Raw genomic sequence first — 10,085 nt, 5'->3', positions numbered from 1 at the left:
TTAGCTAGTTTAATAACAAAATCGATTCCACAATTTATATTATCAATATAAACGTAACAATTTAAAATAGACTCATTTCTCGTTAATTTTGTTCAAATGTCTGCTCAAGTTTAATTTCAAAACATACATGGAATACAATTAATACCGAAAGAAACGATGTCTATAGCCAATTCCGTAGGATTCTATTTGCAATTAGCTATTTCAATAACAAAATCGATTCCAGAATCAATTTTCGTGGTTTGAATATGGCGCTGCGCGGTAGGGCGGCCAATCGCGCATCGGAACTGCTGCGGCCCCCTCGTGGACATTTTCCGCCATTTTCGTCAGTTGTCCACAGGCTTCTCTGGCGTACGAACGTGCGCAAGACTCAAGTGTGTTCTTTCGTCTACGGAGTCGCGATTTCGGTAACGAACGCCCCACCGTACCTTCCATATTCAATGTGTATGGCGATTCAGGTGAGTGATCAATCAACACAGCCATTTAATCTTAACCCTCTCGACGATCAGACAAACATGTTTCTTGGGAACGCGAGTGTCCTTCCCTCAGGGAGGAGAGTCGATCGTTGTTGGATTCGCCGCCGCCGTGTGTAACGTGCGCGTGTCCTTGCTGGATGCGTGCTTCTTATGTATACATATATAAATATATATATTCATTTTATGTGTGGTGTGTGTACGCTGGCTTCCGTACGCGCGCGCGCGCGAGAGAGAGAGAGACCGTCTGTGCATCACTCGCATGAAATCGCTCGTTCTACGCTTTTACACGCATCGAAATACGTGTGTGCGCGGACGACGAACTCTGGCGTCCCGTCGGAAGCCGCCGCTGTTGTCGACGTCTCCTCTACCCATCGCTTCGAAACAGAGATGGACAAAATTTTATTCCAATTCTAGACGAACGAAAACCCAACGTGCTGAATTTTACGTAAATTTTTTTCCTCGTTCCGAGTGAGATACGATTTCGTTCTCAAATTCAGATTCTAGTTTTTGTTTAACATTTCGATCGCTGTCGACTACGTGCAATAATCCCGCGTGGACGTACAGTGTGCATGTATACGTTAACGAAGAAAAAATTCCAAATGTTTTATTTGTTTGGCATTTTTGTACGAGATGAGAATTTTATCTATCTCTTGGTTCGAAGCGATTTCCATTGGGACTCTCGTGAGGCTAAACGACCTGTTCTTTTTCATGGTATTACCTAAGCTTCCTTTTTGGGGAAGCTTTCTTAGACCCCTAACCGTTCGAAGGGACGTAGTGGCATGCTACTAGATGGAAAGCCCAGACCTGCATTCTTTCTTGGACAATGTCCGTAGCTAGATCAAATTGTGCTAGATGGAAGACCGTCTAGGAACTTCCTGTGTGCTATTGGCAGTTCGATGCCCACCGAAAACTGTACAGGTTCTCGTGGAAATAATTGACGTCTGTTAGACGGTGTTTGTTCTCTTATTCAAAAAAAGGGTTTTTCCTAAAATTTTATTTCGTTGAGACAAGTGTATACTCGAGCACCATCGTAACTTACACATGTTTGAGAACGTGGTAAAGCTTTGGTGTTCTCGGTGTCGTTAATTTATACAAACGAATTTCCGATAATTTATGTTACTATAATATTAGCTGTGTATTAATCTTTGAGGTTGGTACACCAATTGCGACGATGTTCAGTTCGATCTCTCGATACCGTGATATTGAGTGTTGATAAAACAATTTGAATTATATTTCTTAAATAACTTTTTGTGTAGGAATGGAATTAAAAGTACACGCGTACATGGTTGATATTTTGATATTAAATTATTTGTATAGGTCATTTTAAATTTTGAAAATTTTATTGGAACAAAGATGACGAAATTTACAAAATTTATTCGTGACGTTTATTCGATTGATAAGTACAGTTTTTATTTGATAAATTATCTATCATTTTTGTTTGTTCTTCTTCTGAAATTTGGTTAATCGAGCTGGATTGTTTAGTGAGTGGAAGCAATTAAATTAGAAAGGTTCTTCCGCCGAGTTTGAATTTTTAATACTTTTCTGTCGACAGTCGATAACCTTGTTCCTCGGAAAAAATTGCTTTCTATTATCTTGTCGACCCTTGGTACAGTGCGCTACGCTCTAATGCTATTTCATGTGCTCCATGAATACCGGATGTACTTAAGTGATCCCATTTACGCAGTTCACCGTGTCTAGTGAACTGACACTATTTGTAGGTTAAGTTTGCGAAGAGTAAAGTGATTATCGCGCAGAACTTTGCGTTTCGAATATACTGCGTGTACGCGTGTTTCCAAGTTATCGCGTTGACCAATCTCGTACCTCCAACGTCATTCTTGAAAATGTTAAACACGTAATATGATTCATGCCGCGTTATCATCGTGCTAAGCGAAACTGCACTCGTTACGACACTTTTCTGCTCGCCTCCCATTTCTCAATGAAAATACTCGAAACGTGACATTGAATGACGGACAATGCGTAAAGTCAAGTGCAAATCTCGAAGGTTTCTATAGAAAGACTATTTTTACATCTTTGAACCGCGTCTGCATAAATCCGCAGATTTGAATATCAAAGTTTTTCAACTCTCGAATGACGTCAAATAATGCAAGACCGCGCGTGCGTCTTGGGCCTCTTCCGTTGTTCATTTAATAATTTCCGATTGTTTCGAGCATCGAGCACTCGTCAGCGATTTTCGACGTCATAAATATCGTACGATTTTCGTCGACGAAACTTGCTTCTCGATGCATCTCGAACTTTAACCCGCGCTGTATTTCCCCTTTTATTCGTCGTCGATGAGCTCATCTTCGGCATACAGGGTAGTCCATTTATAATTGTGATTTCCGTTGGCTAGGGATTGGGATTGTTTAACTTAATATTTATTAAATCAATGTTTTTTTTTTAATGTTTGAATTTATATTTATTTGATAGCAACGTTTTGCGAATACAATTATAATAGAGTAAGAACAAATGTGTCGGTTATAGGTATTGGCACTTTAGCTTCCGGGAGCCTATTTATACCTCTTGCAATTTATTAACTGTGTTGTTGATTATCTGTTCTCTGGTAACAGTGTGTAAAAGTTACGTGTCAGTATAGATTAACATGTATACAGGGTGGTCCACGCAATTGTTTCAAGTCATGTGTTGTTTGCATAACTCCGTTATTATTGCATTTACGAAAAAATGCCAAAAGAGGAAGATAAATGGTTCGAAGAGCACTACATCTGTAGGCCTTTAAATTTTTTTTAGATGCAGCAGTGTATATGCAATTAACAATTGCATCATTTCTTTAAATAAAAATGCACATTTTTGGTTACACAGATCGATTTTTCTGTTCATTCTACGTAAAAAATGATTGGGCTACCATGGCAAAAAAATTATTGGTTCTCGAGATATTTTCAAAAAATATCTTTACTGAAGAAGGTGCTCAAATGCCTTCTCCATTACATTCTAAACATTTCTGATAACGTTTTCTTATTGTTTGCATAACTACGTTTAAATTATCTGCATCACACAACACAAAAGTGTCGTACATATCTTGTTTCTCACTGTTAATAAAATACATTTTCTTGTATTTAGAGAAATACAGTTACACTTTTTCAAATTCTTAGTTTTCGTACTCGAGCTACTGAATGATGAAATGCTTACTCGTACAAATCAGTTTCTGTTATGATAACAATGTCAAAAGGGTGTTTACCTTTACAAGCGTGTTTACCTTACTAGTCATGAAGCATTTGAGCATCTTCTTCAGTAAAGACATTTTTGGAAAATATCTCGAGATCTAATCATTTTTTTGCCATGGTACTCTAATCATTTTTTTACGTAGGATGAATAAAAGAATCGATCTGTGTAAAAAAAAATATGCATTTCTATTTAAAGAAATGATGCAATTGTTAATTGCATATACACTGCTGCATCTAAAAAAAATTTAAAGGCCTACAGATGTAGTGCTCTTCGAACCATTTATCTTTCTCCTTTGGCATTTTTTCGTAAATGTAACAATAACGGAGTTATGACTTGAAACAATTGCGTGGACCACCCTGTATACTAATATAGAAGATTCTCTTCTATAATGTAGACTCTTTCTAAAATAAACCGGTAGTTAAAGTGTTAAATTAGGGGACCGTTCATTTACGATCTTCTTTAGTGTTCTTAATTATTCAACTATAATAGATCGAAGAATATTGGTTCTACCGGTTATAAAAATTCCCAATTTAATCAACCGAAACTTAGACCATTCCTCGTGGCCAATTCGGTGCGAATAATGTAAGATCATCGAAATTAATGATTAATTTGGCCGTCAAACGTCGCGTGAATGGTGGCTTTGATTGAATTTTGTCGAACATTGATTTCCATTGTTTGCACGCACACAAAGCGCGCTCTGCCAACCGATAAACTGGCCTCTGGCATTCGGGGAACACCCTTTGGGTCGAAGTCGCTCGATAAATGTTGTTCTTGTTTCTGCAAATTGCCACCGGTGACGGTCGGTTTTCTCGGGAAAATGGGTGACGTCACGCGCGCCCACGATCCCAGCGTGAAAAAAGAGAGAGAGAGTGAGAAAGGGTGGACCGGGTAACGTACATCGCGCGTTGCATTTTTCCCACGCAACTAGGCGCCCATGAATTGCACGTCTCCCGTGCAGGTGTCTCTGAATATACTCAATTCCCTTTTTCATCCTACTTCTTTCTTCTTTTCTATGCTGTTTCAATTGAACACGAGCTAGGAAACGAGAACTGATTCTATTTTTACTTTTCAATCGACTTATCCACCTGGCGCCGTTGGTTCTACGGTGAACCGTTTGATATTTTCGTAAATTATTATGGTTCTTTTATCATGGGAAAGTGTACTCGTAGAGGGACAAAAAGGAAGGTTGACATTTGTTTTTTTTTATTAGAAAGCGTTCGGGTATAATATTTATACATATGCTGACATTTGAAACAAAAATAATAAAGTATTTCCATTTATTAATAAATGATTCATAGTCTATAGAATGGGGTTGAATTTTGCACTAATTCTATGAATGTAATTGTTTTTTCCGAGACCTCACATTGAAAATTCAACGTTGGTACTTCCCATCGTTAAATTTATTTGCAAATGGTTATCTGTATAGTTAATTAGTTATCCAACATTACGGGGCAAGGTTAGATAATCACTTATAATACCGCAGTGCAGGATCTACGCACTATACCCACCACGGTATCCATCCACGTGCATAATAGAAGTGGGGAGGGTTGGGTACGTCAACGACATATTGTCTAGTGCTCTCCACACATATTAAAGTGATTCAGATCGCAACGTTTTTTCCTCGATAACATTATAACATGAATCGATGGAACATAAAAATAATGTAGGAAAGCTACTGAATCATCGCGACAGTGTATCACGTTTTACCGTCCTCATTCATATCGAATACCAACAGGGGGAGATACGTTTCATAAAATTGCATAAAAAGGATTAATACCGTGCAATCCGACGACCGACGCCGCGGTATTGTTCACCGTTTCGTGATAGCGGTTTATAACGCGCGAACGTAGGCAGAAATACTGGTTTCTTTGTTCAACCCCAACGTTGGAGGAGGAGATAAAAAAAAAGAAAGGGTATAAATATAAAACGGGGTGAAATCGTCGAATCAATTTGTATTAGGTGTAGAAATTAAGTCTGCGGCTTTTTGTGATAAAAGGAAAAAGTGTACAACTTTTAATCTTCCCCAATCATATTCCAAGAGAATACTTATAGTTATGAAAGCAAACAGCGAAGCGATCCGTATGTGATTCGTTACTATGAAGGTACTTTAACGTAACAAAATGAAGTTGTCGCAGGGAAATGATAAAAATAGAGATTTGATCAAATCCCTAAGGTAGGTGATCAATTCACGGGAGATGTTAAAATAACAACTTCGCAAGGTCATTTCCCTAAAGAAAGTAAGTGATTTGATTAAATCCCTCAACTGTTTTAGCGAAAAGATGAAATGGTACGACTTGATCGAATCCCTTAACTGTTTTAGTGTAAAGATGAAATAATATTGTTTAGATATTGAAAGTATTTATTTAGTAAATCATGCGTTATTAAAAGTAGAATAGGTAATACAACAATGCTCATAAAAACATAAATTATTTATTCGAGACTAATTAGCAAAAGAAATAGGTACCTAAGCTGATATTTTAAAAAACAAAAAGAATAGTTTTAGGGAATGTAATTAATAAATAATTTATGTTTCTACGACTATTGTTGTATTACCTACTCTACACTTAAGAACGCATGTTAGGCCCTTTACCTGTAGCAGCAATAAAGACCCAAGGAATCGGTACGTACCGTCGAATCATTTCGTTTATTACTACTCACATCTGGTCGCCAGAACCTTTAGCCTTAGCAGTAAAGTCTTTGTTTTGCATTTCTCACGTCGAGGTATTGCTTGGCTTTATTACTTGCTACGGTCAACTTGGAAAACTCAGACCTTCTCTCGACGTCACTGTAATTTGCCATTTCCACCCGAATTTTAGCCAACCAATAGACCAATCAGAAACTATTTTCCCTCACCCTCAACACACAAAAATTGTACGCCTACTTCGACTGTTCGTAGAAGCGTTTTCATTCCGTCTCTAACTAGCCATCGCACCACAACGTCCGAATAAAGTCTGTTAGTTAAAATACAATCTCGTATTCAACAATTTTTCACTAAGTTACAGTCCACTGATATTTATTTGTTCAGGAATCCTAACTGATTCCACGCGTCGTTTAATCGTCGCTAAAAACTATCGACGCTGCGACGCACATACAACGCATGGTTTACTAAATTAATACTTTTAATATCTAAACAATATTATTCCATCTTTTCGCTAAAACAGTCAAGGAATTTGATCAAGTCACTTACTTTCTTTAGGGAGATGACCTCACAGAGTTGTTATTTTAACATCTCCCGTAAATTGATCATCTACCTTAGGGATTTGATCAAATCTCTATTTTTATCATTTCCTTGCGACAAAGTGATAAATTAACCCTTTCGATCTGGCCTTTTGGATTATATTCATTTCTCTTTTAGAAATTGTATTAAAAAAGGATCAATTTTTTCACGTATGTTCCTATAAGTCCCACTATGGTCGAAAGGGATACTACAGTTACAAATGATTAAATATGATGGCAGAGAATTAATTTCTACACCTAATATAGTCGCGTCGCGACACTTGATATTTCTATCCTTGGGCTTGTCTCGCTCGAAGTTCAGAGAATTTATCCCGTCTTCGCCTCGAATAACATAGAGAGCATGATTTTTCTGAATAGAAATCTCGTTATCTCGTCGGCAGTATCACTTTACAAGACCACGTGCGTGTCTAGTTTACGCGAGACATCGAGTTACGTCTTGGTCATATTTCACCTATGCGAACATTTATACAGAGTGGGGCGATAACTTGTCCACTTTGTCCTTTATGTTCAATTATAACTCAGTTTAGTTCAGTTCAGTATTTTATTAAAGTAATCAGTTTATACAGATAACAAAACTATTTCACTAATAACTTCCTCTAGTTGATTACATCACTTTTTTTTTTTTTTTTTTTTTTTTTTTTAACAGGTTGCTTTATATCCGAACATACTTTCTCGCTTCGATCTCATTCACTCCCTTCTTATCTCTCTCAAATATCACACCTTAAAAACTAGCTAAAATCAGGTACTTCTCTATTTGTATTTTCGCTTAGTGGCAGTCAAGTCTTTTTGCTAGACCCCCCTTATCTTACTTCTTATCTTTGCCTTACTTGACTATTTACATTCGTTGTTTTTATTGTGCCTTTAACTTCCTCATCGATCCTTTTGGGTATCTTATAATCTACTGTTGTACAAAAAAACCTCTAAAACTTATTAGTACTCTTGTTTCGATAGAAAAATATTTCTTACCTATCACAGTCAATTATCCTAAAACTATATTTACACTGTGTCATTATGAAGCGATACATATATAAACATGCTATAAAAATATATATAACATATATAAACATTTCCTACAATTGTTGTGTCTTGTTTACATTTCCCTTTCTTAGATCTATTCTTAAAATTACCTTGTACTTTAATATGTATCATAGGAACTTTTGTTATATCTCTTTGTTTATTTCTTCTAAGAATTTGACTATTGCCTCGAACACTTTTACTTTGTCATAGCTGACCATTTCAAATGCATTTTCATTTGCTTCCTCTACCTCTTTTTTAATTTTATTCAATAAATTCCGTCTAATTCTAACTCCAGTTTCAACGTATGTACACTTTATCGCCATTTTGTCTGGAGTAATTCTTTCGAAATTTCAAGGTCGTTAATCCTTTGATTTCATTCGGCAACTTAGGAAAACATTATCAATACCTCGCGTATTATTATTATTACGCGACACGCGATCCATTGGGTAACGAGGAGCGGCGCAAGAGCATAGTTCTCGTATTAGGTTTGCGTTATGCGTCCAGCCACTCCTCGCTTCCTGTTCCGACCGTTCACCGTTATGTAATGTAATGCAATGTACATAACAGGAAACGGTGAACCAGATCCGATCGTAGGCGTTGCTATTGGATGTTGCTATCGCGTAATAACAACGATACGCGAAGCTGATCGCTCGAAGGTGCAACAAGATACAGAAAATTGACGTCGATACCGACTAATTTAGGGGAAAATCAAAGGAGAGGGCATAATTAGTGAAACGTCTTAATCTCATAAAAATCTTTGGACAGAGTGATGCTTAGGAAACAGGCCAGAAGTAATTTAACGAAAATATTTTTCGGAAAAAACCTTGGGCGTGATTCTGTTGTAAATATTATTGCGATATTTGTTTATTTTAAAAGCAGCCTTGTAAAAGTGACACGCATAATAAAAGGAGGCAAAAATGTGTCAAGGTGGTAGATCGATTAATCGTAGGATGGCTGTACAGTGAACAGTTAATTAATATATTCATTGAAGAGGGCGATTAGAATTATATTTTGATTCTATGCGATTACTCAATGTCTATTAAAAAACAAATTTGTCTAAATTAAATGAGAGGTTTAATGTTTTCATACAAATTTTTCATTGCAAATGTACACATGTGTAACGTTTATTCGTACACATATTTAATAATGAAACCTCTATTATGGAAACATTATCATTTAATTTAAACAATAGACATAGATCGTACAAATAGTTATGGAACTGGCTGTATGTGTCTTTCACATTGAAAACATCGAAAAATCGTAATAAAACACAGAAAAGGCGAGAACCGACTCTTTCATCGGTAATGAAATACTCCGTCAAGCTGTGTTTCCATAAACACGTCGGGAACGGAAGCGAAATCGCCTAAGAGACGCAAAAGACGCGAAATTGTAACGCGTCATGCAAACACACTCGAAGCATCGTCGCATTTTGCTCGCGTTAGTGATGACCAGCCTATCTACAGACAACAAAGAACAATGGCCGGAGATGAGGAATAAAAGGAACGTTTAGAAAACACTTGCGAAACAATCGACTGAATGCCGATCGATCGTCCTGTGTCCGTCTCTCCCGCGTTTATTTTGTGACTCGGTAGTCCCTCCCCCCTCTCCGCCTCTCCCCACCCCTCCCGTGAAAGCTAAGCCACGAGTCCGGACAACGACATGCTATGATGAAAAACCCACTGACGCACCCAGTCAAGGCAACCTTTTGCGACCTTGAGACATTTTGGATTTTTGGACAAACAGTCTTATGTTGGCCAAAAAGTTCGTTCGGTCTAACTTCAGTCCGACTGTTTATTGTTTAACCTCTCGAGGAATGAATTTTAAATATTAGGTTGCCCCAAAAGTTTCTTTCGTTTTATTAATAAGTAATACATGCACAATATTTTATGTCTAATGTTACATTATTGAATTGCGTACGATTCATTTTGCTCCATTACTGTTACAACATCAACATCTAAGAAATTAGATTGTCTATTTATATAAACACTACCGTACAAAATAATTGAGTGTACATTACGAAAGAAACTTTTGGGACAACTTAATACATCCCTTTTTCATTAATAGAATACACGCAAATCCAAGCATTATTTATCTGTTGGCAGCTTGTATAGAATCTATAATACATACAGTATGTCACACGAAATCCTGGACAGCCGATTATTTCGTAACCTATTAAAG

General features: G+C 37.1%; 1 protein-coding gene across 1 annotated transcript in view; it reads left to right on the top strand.

The window, feature by feature from the left end:
* Positions 1–305: 305 nt before the first annotated feature.
* LOC128895257 (PRL-1 phosphatase) overlaps positions 306–10,085 on the top strand; it is a 67,458-nt gene continuing 57,678 nt past the window's right edge. The window contains exon 1 of the mRNA XM_054157700.1: positions 306–455. The gene's annotated coding sequence lies outside the window, so the exon portion shown is untranslated. The remainder of the gene's footprint in view (positions 456–10,085) is intronic.

This window comes from Hylaeus anthracinus, unplaced genomic scaffold (assembly GCF_026225885.1).
Source record: "Hylaeus anthracinus isolate JK02 unplaced genomic scaffold, UHH_iyHylAnth1.0_haploid 5, whole genome shotgun sequence".
Classification (NCBI taxonomy): Eukaryota; Metazoa; Arthropoda; class Insecta; order Hymenoptera; family Colletidae; genus Hylaeus; species Hylaeus anthracinus.
The sequence above is the reverse complement of the archived record's forward strand: the minus strand, read 5'-3'. Positions and strand labels throughout refer to the sequence as shown.